Genomic DNA, 12,213 nt, shown 5'->3' on the forward strand with positions numbered 1-12,213 from the left:
ATGAAGTGAGTGAAAAATTGTCTATATTTGGTGAAGAATACATCCTGGAAAATGCTAATAAAGCATGCTGTTGAGATAATTATGATATATGATCTATTCAGTGTTTCTGTTTGATGACAACAAAGTAGTACTTTGAAGAAAAGCACGGTTAGTCTTTTTTCTTAGCACTTACAGTATAGTGTGTGATGCATATTCAATTTAGGAAAAAATTTGAGCAGATGAAGAGTAGTCTGAATTGGGTAATGAGACATTGTCTCATCTCAACCATAGCACTCAGCCAAGCCAACCACAAGCCACTTCCAATACCAGGAGTACAGCATCAGCTGATCTGGGAATCAGAAACGTGCCCCAGCACAACCTCTTTTGCAGCAGCTGCCAGCCACAGGTTTCTGGTTGCTTGTTCTCCTTGCTCGGGAGATCCCTGCTAGGAAGGTGACTAGTTCTTGTCTCAGACCTTTCCTAAGGTGAGGGAGTAACATATACACTCAGCCAGTGACCTCTATGTTGAGCTTCCTCTGCTCTAATGCTCAAACTCATCAATGCAGTATATATATGTTAGTTTTCAAGTTACTCAAACTCATAGGGTGAGCATGACGGGAATTTGATTCATCTCGTTTGCAGCACTACTGTCACTGCAGCCATAAAAACATGATGCAAAATTGCACAAAAAGCAACACTTTGATTGAAAAGTTTAGTCTATCTCACACAAGGATCAATGATCATTTGCATATTGCATCATTCACATTCAGCCTCATTTACATGCAAATCTGAAGAGTGGTGCACATTTAATGCTAATGGATAGGCAGTGATTAGCAGTCTAGCTTCAGGAAATATCTCTTAAGATAAATTCTTGATGATTTTTGGCACTTATTAAAAGAAGAGCCAGATCACAGTAACTTCAATTGAAGTATGTCTACTATTTGATAGTATTTTAAAAAAGTACTTAGATGATATCTTGAAATTTGTTAGCAGTTGTGAAAATGCTTACAGTCATGTCTTTGATTTCCTGTTTACTCTAAGCAAATTACCAGCAATATTTTTGAATTGATGAAAACCAGGGGGAAGGCAGCCAGGCTAAATCTTGGTTTTTCTTTATAGGGTAAAGTTATGTCCTTGGTACATTGTGATCTGCACTGCGTGCCCTTGCATTCTTCAGGGGGTCATGACCGCACTGCTTTTGTAGACTAGAGCGGGAGTGGGGCAACAGTGCAGCAATGTATTCTGCTCAGGCTAAATCACGGAAGACTCAGAAGTTGACAAGTAGGCAGATGTCTATTTAACTGCCCTCCACAGCACTGTAAACTGGCAGAAGAATTCCACATGCATGAGCATTGACCTTTGCATTAAAGTAAACTTCAGCCCTGTCTTAGACACCTTAAAAATAGGTTCCTTCAAAGATCTATTTAGCTTCCCTTTACTTCTTCTTCTCTAATTACGGTGCCTTTCCATCTCCACCCGACAAATTAAGACTCAGTAGAAATGCTGCCCTGATTCAGAGATTCTATTCTCAATTATTCGCATATCGTTAGACTCAGGAGAATCACCACTTGCTGTCATTTGTTTTTATTTCATTCCAGCTCCAATTAATGCAACTAAAGATTTAACTTTGCTTATGTTTATATTCAACATTCCTAATGCCAACAAATCTCCATTAGTTAGAGCTTTTCCTGTCCATCCATGCCTATATTTTTTTCACCTGCTTGTAAAATTCCTCCTTTATCTGCTATTCACGGAGAACTTCTTAATTCTCTTTTGGACTATTATTCGTCACTGTCCTCCTGGACATTTGCCAGTTTTCTGCATTGGTCTCTTCTTCCGTTGGGCTTTGGATACTGCTCTGAGGTGAATATTCCTTTGAGATTTGCATTACCAATGCTGTAAAACATGATGATACAGGCATTCTAAATCTTTTCTCATTTAGGACTTCTACTTGCCTCATAAAATCTTCCAACTCGTTGACATTTGAAGCCTGTTATTGCTGCATCCTAGCTCCATATTCCAAACTGTATAGATTGTGAACCTGATACCCTCCATATCGAGTTGCATTGTGCCATTGATGCTCTCACTGCTTACCTTTCTTCAGACCTGGTTGTTGGTCCATGACTTGTCCGTCTCCAGGATACTTTGATAATTGGCTGGATATGTACTTATGTACAGTTCTGAGTTTTTAAAGAAGTTAGTGGCTGACCGGCTATACCAAATCTTATGAAAGAAATAAAGAGGAGCTTTTCTTGAAAGTTGGAAAAAATACTACACATTTTAAGTCTCATGCCTAATAGAGATGAAAACTGTTGTCTGAATAGTCCCTGATGTCAAGAATTTAGAAGTGAATGCCAGGAAATATGTTTGAAATACTAATAGACAATTGAAACAGAATTTAGCATTTTTTGTAGAAAGGGAAAAATAGATGTTTTAAACTTACAAAATTCAGTTTATAGTGCTTTATTGCACATGGTCAGTAAGCAAACATGTCACAAAATGGAGGGTGATTGTCTGAATTGTTGCCAAATGATCAGTTTTGTGAAAATGTTCCTTTTATTTTGGATGCAACTCAGAAAAAAAGGTTGAAAGAAAGACTTTAGTTTGATTGACACCGTACATTTCAAGCACACTAAACATATGTTCTGTAGAATTTTGATTTATCTCTGCATTGACAGTGTTTGAAATTGATGTATATGCTGTGTATTACAGGATGGATCCACAATCGATGTCCAGTGCATTGATGAAGTGAGTGAAAAATTGTCTATATTTGGTGAAGAAGGCATCCTATAAAATGCTAATAAAGCATGTTGTTGAGATAATTATGATATGTGATCTATTCAGTGTTTCTGTTTGATGACAACAAAGTAGTACTTTGAAGAAAAGCACGGTTAGTCATTTTTCTTTGCACTTACAGTATAGTGTGTGATGCATATTCAATTTAGGAAAAAATATGGGCAGATGAAGAGTAGTCTAAATTGGGTAATGAGACATTGTCTCATCTCAACCATAGCACTCAGCCAAGCCAACCACATGCCACTTCCAATATCAGGAGTACAGCATCAGCTGATCTGGGAATCAGAAACTTGCGCCAGCACAACCTCTTTTGCAGCAGCTGCCAGCCACAGGTTTCTGGTTGCTTGTTCTCCTTGCTCAGGAGATCCCTGCTAGGATGGTGACTAGTTCTTGTCTCAGCCCTTTCCTAAGGTGAGGGAGTAACATATGCACTCAGCCAGTGACCTCTATGTTGAGCTTCCTCTGCTCTAATGCGCAAACTCATCAATGCAGTATATATATGTTAGTTTTCAAGTTACTCACACTCATAGGGTGAGCATGACGGGAATTTGATTCATTTCGTTTACAGCACTACTGTCACTGTAGCCATAAAAACATGATGCAAAATTGCACAAAAAGCAACACTTTCATTGAAAAGTTTAGTCTATCTCACACAAGGATCAGAGCTCATTTGCATAATGCATCATTCACATTCAGCCTCATTTACATGCAAATCTGAAGAGTGGTGCTCATTTAATGCTAATAGATAGGCAGTGATTAGTAGCCTAGCTTCAGGAAATATCTCTTAAGATAAATTCTTGATGATTTTTGGCACTTATTAAAAGAAGAGCCAGATCACAGTAACTTCAATTGAAGTATGTCTACTATTTGATAGTATATTAAAAAGGTACTTAGATTATTTCTTTAATTTTCTTAGCAGTTGTGAAAATGCTTACCGCCATGTCTCTGATTTTCTGTTTACTCTAAGCAAATTACCAGCTATAGTTTTTGAATTGATGAAAACCATGGGTAAGGCAGCCAGGCTAAATCTTGTATCCTTACAGGGTAAAGTTATGTCCTTGGTACATTGTGATCTGCACTGCGTGCCCTTGCATTCTTCAGGGGGTCATGACCACAGTGCTTTTGTAGACTAGAGCGGGAGTGGAGCATCAGTGCAGCAATGTCTTCTGCTCAGGCTAAATCACGGAAGACTCAGAAGTTGACAAGTAGGCAGATGTCTATTTAACTGCCCTCCACAGTACTGTAAACTGACAGAAGAATTCCACATGCATGAGCATTGACCTTTCAATTAACGTACACTTCAGCTCTGTCCTAGACGCCTTAAAAATAGGTAATTCAAAGATCTGTTTAGCTTCCCATTACTTCTTCTTCTCTAATTACGGTGCCTTTCCATCTCCATCCGACAAATTAAGATTTAGTAGAAATGCTGCCCTGGTTCAGAGATTCTATTCTCAATTAATCGCACATCGTTAGACTCAGGAGAATCACCACTTGCTGTCATTTGTTTTTATTTCATTCCAGCTCCAATTAATGCAACTAAAGATTTAACTTTGCTTATGTTGATATTCAACATTCCTAATGCCGACAAATCTCTATTAGTTAGAGCTTTTCCTGCCCCTCCATGCCTATATTTTTTTGACCTGCTTGTAAAATTCCTCCTTTAGCTGCTATTCACGTAGAACTTCTTAATTCTCTTTTGGACTATTATTCGTCACTGTCCTCCTGGACGTTTGCCAGTTTTCTGCATTGGTCTCTTCTTCCGTTGGGCTTTGGATTTTGCTCTGAGGTGAATATCTATTCCTTTGAGATTTGCATTACAAATGCTGTAAAACATGATAATACAGACATTTTAAATCCTTTCTCATTTAGGACTTCTACTTGCCTCATAAAACCTTCCAACTCTTTGATATTTGAAGCCTGTTATTGCTGCATCCTAGCTCCATATTCGAAACTGCATAGATTGTGAACCTGATACCCTCCATATCCAGTTGCATTGTGCCATTGATGCTCTCACAGCTTACCTTTCTTCAGACCTGGTTGGCTGTCCATGACTTTTCGGTCTCCAGGATACTTTGATAACTGGCTGGATATGTACTTATGTACAGTTCTGAGTTTTTAAAGAAGTTAGTGGCTGACCGGCTATACCAAATCTTATTAAAGAAATAAAGGGGAGCTCATCTTGAAAGTTGGAAAAAATACTACACATTTTAAGTCTCATGCCTAATAGAGATGGAAACTTTTGTCTGAATAGTCCCTGATGTCAAGAATTCAGAAGTGAATGCCAGGAATTATGTTTGAAATACTAATTGACAATTGAAACAGAATTTAGCATTTTTTGTAGAAAGGGAAAAATAGATGTTTTAAACTTACAAAATTCAGTTTATTGTGCGTTATTGCACATGGTCAGTAAGCAAACATGTCACAAAATGGAGGGCGATTGTCTGAATTGTTGCTGAATGTTCCGTTTTGTAAAAAAGTTCCTTTTATTTTGGATGCAACTCAGAAGAAAAGGTTGAAAGAAAGACTTTATTATGATTGACACAGTACATTTCAGATAGAATGGGTAAAAGGGCCTCCAAAGGAGTTTGTTTTAAGGATTAAATTAGATTGTATAGATGAATTCGGTACAGGTAACTTAATTGTCCTGGACAAAATTAATTTCAATAAATCAGATCAAACAACATATATCTCAGACTACCAAGACATGACAATACTTCACATTAAGACAGTTATTAACATAGAAACAAGTAGACATGTGTATAAGCAAAAAAGTAGATTTTATCAAAGTTTAAATCTTGCAGGGAAAAATACAATAAACCAAAATGTGCAACACAGGAATACAAGACAAATGTCAGAAAATTAATCAAACTCTCTGTATAGCCTGTGCAAAGCTTATCCAAAAAACAGATGTAAAAATATTTTCTTTCGGATAAAGCAGAAGTCGACGTTTCGGTCTCTATGGGCAACTCAGTGAGACCATCATCAGGACAATGCAAATTAATATTGTAACTCCCCAAAGGCGAGAATCACTACAGGTATCTTTAATCTTTAGAATTTGATAGCTTCAGTAATGGTAATTATTCAATCTTGGTTCAATAGCCACCTGTCGAAGTCTTTAACAGGGACTCAGGTATCGTGTGGAATTTAATCTGTAAGCTTCAAAGAAGTGAAAAGGAAGAGAATGATTGCTCTCCTTGTTCCTAGCGCACGTCAAGGATAATCGAGTTGTAATAACACGATCGTCTAGTGATGAACGATCTGTTGGGCTTCTACGAGTTCAAGTCGCGGGGAATCTCTACCGTCACTCTGTAGGTACAGAGTGACGGTAGAGATTCCACACGATACCTGAGTCCCTGTTAAAGACTTCGACAGGTGGCTATTAAACCAAGATTGAATAATTACCATCACTGAAGCCATCAAATTCTAAAGATTAAAGATACCTGTAGTGATTCTCGCCTTTGGGGAGTTACAATATTAATTTGCATTGTCCTGATGATGGTCTCACTGAGTTGCCCATAGAGACCGAAACGTCGACTTCTGCTTTATCCGAAAGAAAATATTTTTACATCTGTTTTTTGGATAAGCTTTGCACAGGCTATACAGAGAGTTTGATTAATTTTCTGACATTTGTCTTGTATTCCTATGTTGCACATTTTGGTTTATTGTATTTTTCCCTGCAAGATTTAAACTTTGATAAAATCTACTTTTTTGCTTATACACATGTCTACTTGTTTCTATGTTAATAACTGTCTTAATGTGAAGTATTGTCATGTCTTGGTAGTCGGAGATATATGTTGTTTGATCAGATTTATTGAAATTAATTTTGTCCAGGACAATTAAGTTACCTGTACCGAATTAATCTATACAATCTAATTTAATCCTTAAAACAAACTCCTTTGGAGGCCCTTTTACCCATTCTATTACTTTTCACCCAGCCCCCAAAGGTCTACTGGGTAGCTCACTTTATTCACTACAGTACATTTCAGGCACACTAAACATATGTTCTGTAGTATGTTGATTCATATCTGTATTGACAGTGTTTGAAATTGACTTATATGCTGTGTATTACAGGATGGATATGATGGAGCAAGGATTTGCACGCAAAGTGACTTTCTCCCTTTCAAGAACCTCGCCTAATCTATAATGTTATTAATCAACCTGTTTTGTCATTAATATTGCACTTTTCACACTACACGCGGGTGTCCCAGAGATGCTTGCCTATGTGTCTATTAATCCTAATGAGGCTTGCATACTACAGAATCGCTGCTTCGCAGAAATCTAGTCTGCGCATGCGTCAGTCATACCCATGTGATGTGACGCACTCGCAGTTCTGGAGGGATTTTTCACTCATGAGCAGTATTGCTAATATGGCCGCTTTGTCTTTAACATGCTCTCCGCTTGCTACTGCCGCTTTTCCTCATCTGTCTATTTCTGCCTAAAACCCTAATGCTATAGATATTATAAAGTAAGGGATGTAGTGTAGCTAATCGTGGTGTACAGTGTATTCATTTTTTCTGTGTTTCTAATTTGTTTTCGCTTACTTTTCATGTACCCCGTATCTGTGGGCCTGGGAGTGGGGAGCCTCTCCATCTTAGAAGTCTGACAGGGACTCACCACGTGACATGAGAAACAAAGTCTTGCAACAGTGGAACTCAGCCAGCTGGCTGCCGAAGCTGAGATGCTCCTGGGAACCTGCTCTTTGGCCTGGGAGAAGACTTCGACTTGTACCTGAAATGTATCTATTTGTGCGATAATGTTTGTGTGCTCCATTGTCTTTTCTACACGTATGCCATGGGAGCTGGAATGTAAGGGGTGGGTACGAAAAATAAATATTAATTATGGGAACCCAGAATTTTAGGTGGTGACAATGACCTAACCACCTCTCCTGACCAATCCTAAGTTGGGGATCCTGTCACTTGCAACATTTGTGGGTGGTCTAGGGACCCGAAAAGAGTATAACTAGCCTAGTTTTAGCTAGAGAATTTGTCCGACTTGTCCGAGTAGCTGACCTGTCACAGACCCTACGAACTCTATAGGTGATTGATACAGAGAGCTGCGGAGCACTCTGTCTGTAATTTCCACAAACTCCAAGGGGTGGAATAGTCTTAAGTGCTGGCGAAGCACTTTGCTGGGAGATTCGAGAACCCAATCGGGGTTACTGGCAGATTCCGTGCAGAGAGGGAGTAGCGCAGGCTTTGCATCCAAAGCTGCAGGTGTTGGTCGTGCCCTTTGGTGAGCCCAGTCCTGATCCAAATCCTGAGGGGTATCCCGTCCTGACTGTCCATGAGCTATACCTGCTCGCCTACTGGCATCCTAAGTCCTTGAGGGTCCTTATCCTCGCCTTTTCCCAAACTGACCCGTGGCCAGGGTTAGCCCTCATTCCTGTCCTAGGTAAATATACACTTGTGGGTGTCCGTCTATCTATTCTCTTATCTTTTCCTTTTAATAAAGCATCCTTGCCCATGGTATTTTCTCTGTCATCTCCATTAGACTTACATGCAAACTGTTTATTAGCAGTGTTCCATTTTTCCCCTACCTGTAGGACATTATTGAAACTGTTTACTTAATTAGTGCAATCTAATTTTACATGTGTTTAGAATCTATGCTTAAAATTAGCAGTTAGACTAAGATCAGTTTGAATCACTTGTAGGACTTTAGCAATTCACTGACTAATACGTTTTAAACTCACCTACCTTAGTATAAGCCTGAAAACTGAATAGCATGTTCCCTGTTACCCTTACCCTGTAGTTTTTTCTCGCACTCATTGGTGCTTGCTCTCATTCATAGCTGTATTATAGTCATAATCTTAATTATCGATATTCTAATCTGTATCAACTTTATTCTCATGGCATTCGGGATTTGAAACTTACTATATAAAAATCTTTAAAACCCTTCAGGTGTCTGTGGTCATTATAAAAGGTATATAGTACGATTAAATGCATAAAGTATACTTGCTAGTCTTATCTTCTATCCACTGCTAGCTCTTGATCTGTCGGAAACATAGGTACCTGTGACAAGGTGGTAAGTCAGGTACTCTGGTAAAAGTGGTAAGAAAATTATATAGAATTACTGATGGTGGTATGTAAACTCGCCCGATTCACAAAAATACTGTCATAAACACGTCATGGGCCCAAGTGCGTGAAATCTGGTAAAATAAAGAGTCGGGCGACCTGCGCGCTCTATCAGTAATTTTCTGGTAGTAGAGGATGGTTAGGACTAGTTAAGATAGGTAGATAAGATCGTTTTTAGGAACTGTGAAAAATAAAAATGTGCTGCTAAAATCTTTTGCTGCTAAAATAAGTTTTATTATTGCATTTAAATGTTATAAAAGGTTTAAAATAAGATTTATGAATTGCTGCTATATTATTGTATGTAATTAACATAGTTGTCCGTGATTGTTTCATGTTGTGGGAATCCCCGGGGAAATAGAATAGCAAGTGGTGAGTAGAATCCACTTGGCTGTGAGGTCACTGGCTGAGAGGAAGATTAGTGCATGGTTAGGCAGAACTGGAAGCACTAATTAGGATTTTCCTGAATGAATTATTGAATAAATGATAGCTACGAGTCCACTGTTGAAACTCCTGTTGTGATATCACCTAGTAAGGGTCACATGCGGAAGGAGTAATAGGTTCTTCGGAGCTTGGGTGACAGCAGAAGAGTCCGCTGGTGAAAGTTTGACTTAGTATATATCCCGGAAAGAAGTGGATGAGTCAAAGGAGTAGCAGGTTCTCTAATGCTTGTGCGAGAGGATAGGCAGAAGAGATCTATCCATAGTGAATGAAAAGTAGACAGAAGTGGTTTACTTGCGGTAAGAGAAAAACCCTTTTCCTGTTCAAAACCCTCGAGTACAGTGGCGAAAGTTATACGTTGTTAACTAAACTGAGCACTTGCACTTTAAGAAAAATTCAAAGTTTCCGTTACCTTGTGAAGGAGGGAGTCGGTCGCAAGGCTGCACTGACGTCACTCCGTGCCGCGCTGGTATTGGTTGAGCCAGCGGGTGTGTAGCGAAGCTAGAATTGTAAGGGAGGGGTGAGTGCCAAAGCGTGCGACCGTGTCTCGCGAAGGGGCCGCACACCCATTGGTCAAGAGTATTTGCAACCCACGTGTTGATTGGTTGCTGTGAATTGAAAGACGCGCTAGCATTGGAAGCACCTTAGTAAACAAAATTAATCGATCCGAGCTTGAAGATAGTTTGGAGAGGTGTATGTGGTATCCTGAATTCTTACCTAATCCGAAAAATCTAGGTTTTCATAAGGAGCAGATGCTAAGAGGTAGACCTTACAATATGTACGGAGGAAAGAGAAAATTGACAATTGCTGAAAAGATTAAGGATTATTTCAAGAAAGACAAGCCCATCAGAACTAGAGAGGGTATGATCATTCCACCACCTAATACTCCCGCATCGTTTATGATGTTTGACAAAGGGTATCATACCTGTGTGTGGTTGGAAAATTTAGTAAAGTATACTGAAGATGACGGAGTCCTAGCATTTCCCCTCGATGATACCTTTAATGGTAGAATCCTGTTTAACTTGAGGACCCGAATGAATGAACTACACCCCCGACCCAGATTAACGCAATATGAAGCTTTAGAGGAATGGGAGATTGAGGCTCTAGAGCGAGACAGACCCCGAATGGATAAGGGAGTAAGTAAGTGGTATCCAAAATTGCAGCGGGAAACAAAAGAGAAAAAGATGAAACAGTGGAGACAGAATATGATGGTTGAGGGACTATTTCCAATGTTCGGGGTAACTGAACAAGGGGTAGGAAAAAGGGCAGAGAAAACCCGACATTTAATGGCTATGGGGGATTCATAGGATGAATACCTGGAGGATTTGTTAAGAAAAATCCACCTCCTTATGCTGAAGAATCTGGGCCCCTAAGCTCGAAAAATCAATTTTTCCGACATCCTAGAAGTAGAAGGGCCAGTGAGACAGATGTAGTTGGTACTGGTAGCAAACCAGGTGATAGTGTTGGATTTTGCAGACTTGGCACAGCGGCCCCAAATAACCGACCCTTTGGTAATGACAGACCAAGTTTGGCAATCCCAACTGCCCCTAGTATGTACCCTCCATTAGTACCTCAAGTACTGCATGACAACTCTATGGAAAGGGTTTTGCACGAACGAGAAAAAGAGGCATTGATTAAACAGCGAAATGAACTCATTCAGACTATAGCTCAGATAAATCCCAGTCCTGAAGCTTTGACAATTCCTGTTACTATTGGTCCAGTTGTTCCCCTTTATGGGGATAGACAGGCTAGCCCAAGAACTCCCGTTATTACGCCTATTGTAGCACCTTCTAGAAAAGAGCCGCTCATAGTTGATGATCAGGCAAGTGAATGTGAGTCTGTGATCTCCCTGATGGATCTGCCCATAAGGGAGCTTGGAACCAGTGAACCACGGTTGGAAAACTAAACTAAGGCAAAGGAAGTCCTGATAGAAACAGCTTCAGGTACCCGGAGCGACACAGTAGTAACTCCGGAAGAAATAGAACGATGGGCCCGAGAGATGGAAAAGGAAACCCCTCAGCTGAAATCATTAGATATATACAAGCTAAGAGTAAAGCTGGAGGAAGTGATGGCTGGGAATGTGGGATTAGACAGGTTAAATACCTTCGACGAGGAAGAATTGCTGTTCCTATGCAAAAGCCTTACCCGGAACATTAGAGTGTTCCATGAAAAATTAATGGACACAGCCACGAATATGGGGATAGATGTTAGTCGATCCAAGGTATTACAGAAACCCTACAGAGCCGACTTTTCCCGACACAGATTTAGAAAACATGAATGTGTCAGGGAAGAAGATACAGATAAAAGAATTGCTGAACATACTGCAGAAATGGGGAGATCTAGACAAATGGAAAGCCAGGTGGGCAAAGAAAAAGGAAGACAGTAAGGCCAAACCAAAGACTTCCGAATATGTTCTAAAAGTAGTGGGCAAGGCAGAAAATCTGTATCCCATGAGAGAAGTACAGAGTGGGAAATATGTACATGTCCCATGGTCCCGACAGGATATTGTGTCTTTTACCAATGACTTCCCAAAATTAAGAGAGAAACCGATAGAATGGTATAGGCAGGTTAAGCGATTCGTGAAGGTTCAAAAATGTCTCCTGAAGGCCCTGGATGGGTTCTTTGACATTGTAGTTCCTGTAGACTTATGGACAGAATGCAAAATTGCAGTTGATTGGCCTAGTGAAGAATATGAGAGAGACTCCAGAACCGGAGCTCCTTCGCCAGATGTAATGAGGAAGTATGATAAAGTCATACAATACCTAAAAGAGAAAGTGCCAGCAAAGGAAACCGATTGGACCCGAATAGATAGAACTACCCAAAACCGTATTGAAACAGTGCACTCCTATTATGAACGATTACTACAGGTATTCAAAACCTACAGTAGAATCGATAATATTGAAATGAAGGATATGACCCATATCATTTA

At 39.7% G+C, this 12,213-nt stretch overlaps 2 non-coding genes across 2 annotated transcripts; both read right to left on the reverse strand.

The window, feature by feature from the left end:
• Positions 1–213: 213 nt before the first annotated feature.
• On the reverse strand, positions 214–520 carry LOC147703430 (Nuclear RNase P). Its single transcript, XR_015298584.1, has one exon.
• A 2,415-nt stretch (positions 521–2,935) lies between these two features.
• On the reverse strand, positions 2,936–3,242 carry LOC147703431 (Nuclear RNase P). Its single transcript, XR_015298623.1, has one exon.
• Positions 3,243–12,213: the final 8,971 nt, after the last annotated feature.

The sequence above is a fragment of the Lissotriton vulgaris genome, chromosome 7 (genome assembly GCF_964263255.1).
Source record: "Lissotriton vulgaris chromosome 7, aLisVul1.2, whole genome shotgun sequence".
Taxonomy (NCBI): domain Eukaryota; kingdom Metazoa; phylum Chordata; class Amphibia; order Caudata; family Salamandridae; genus Lissotriton; species Lissotriton vulgaris.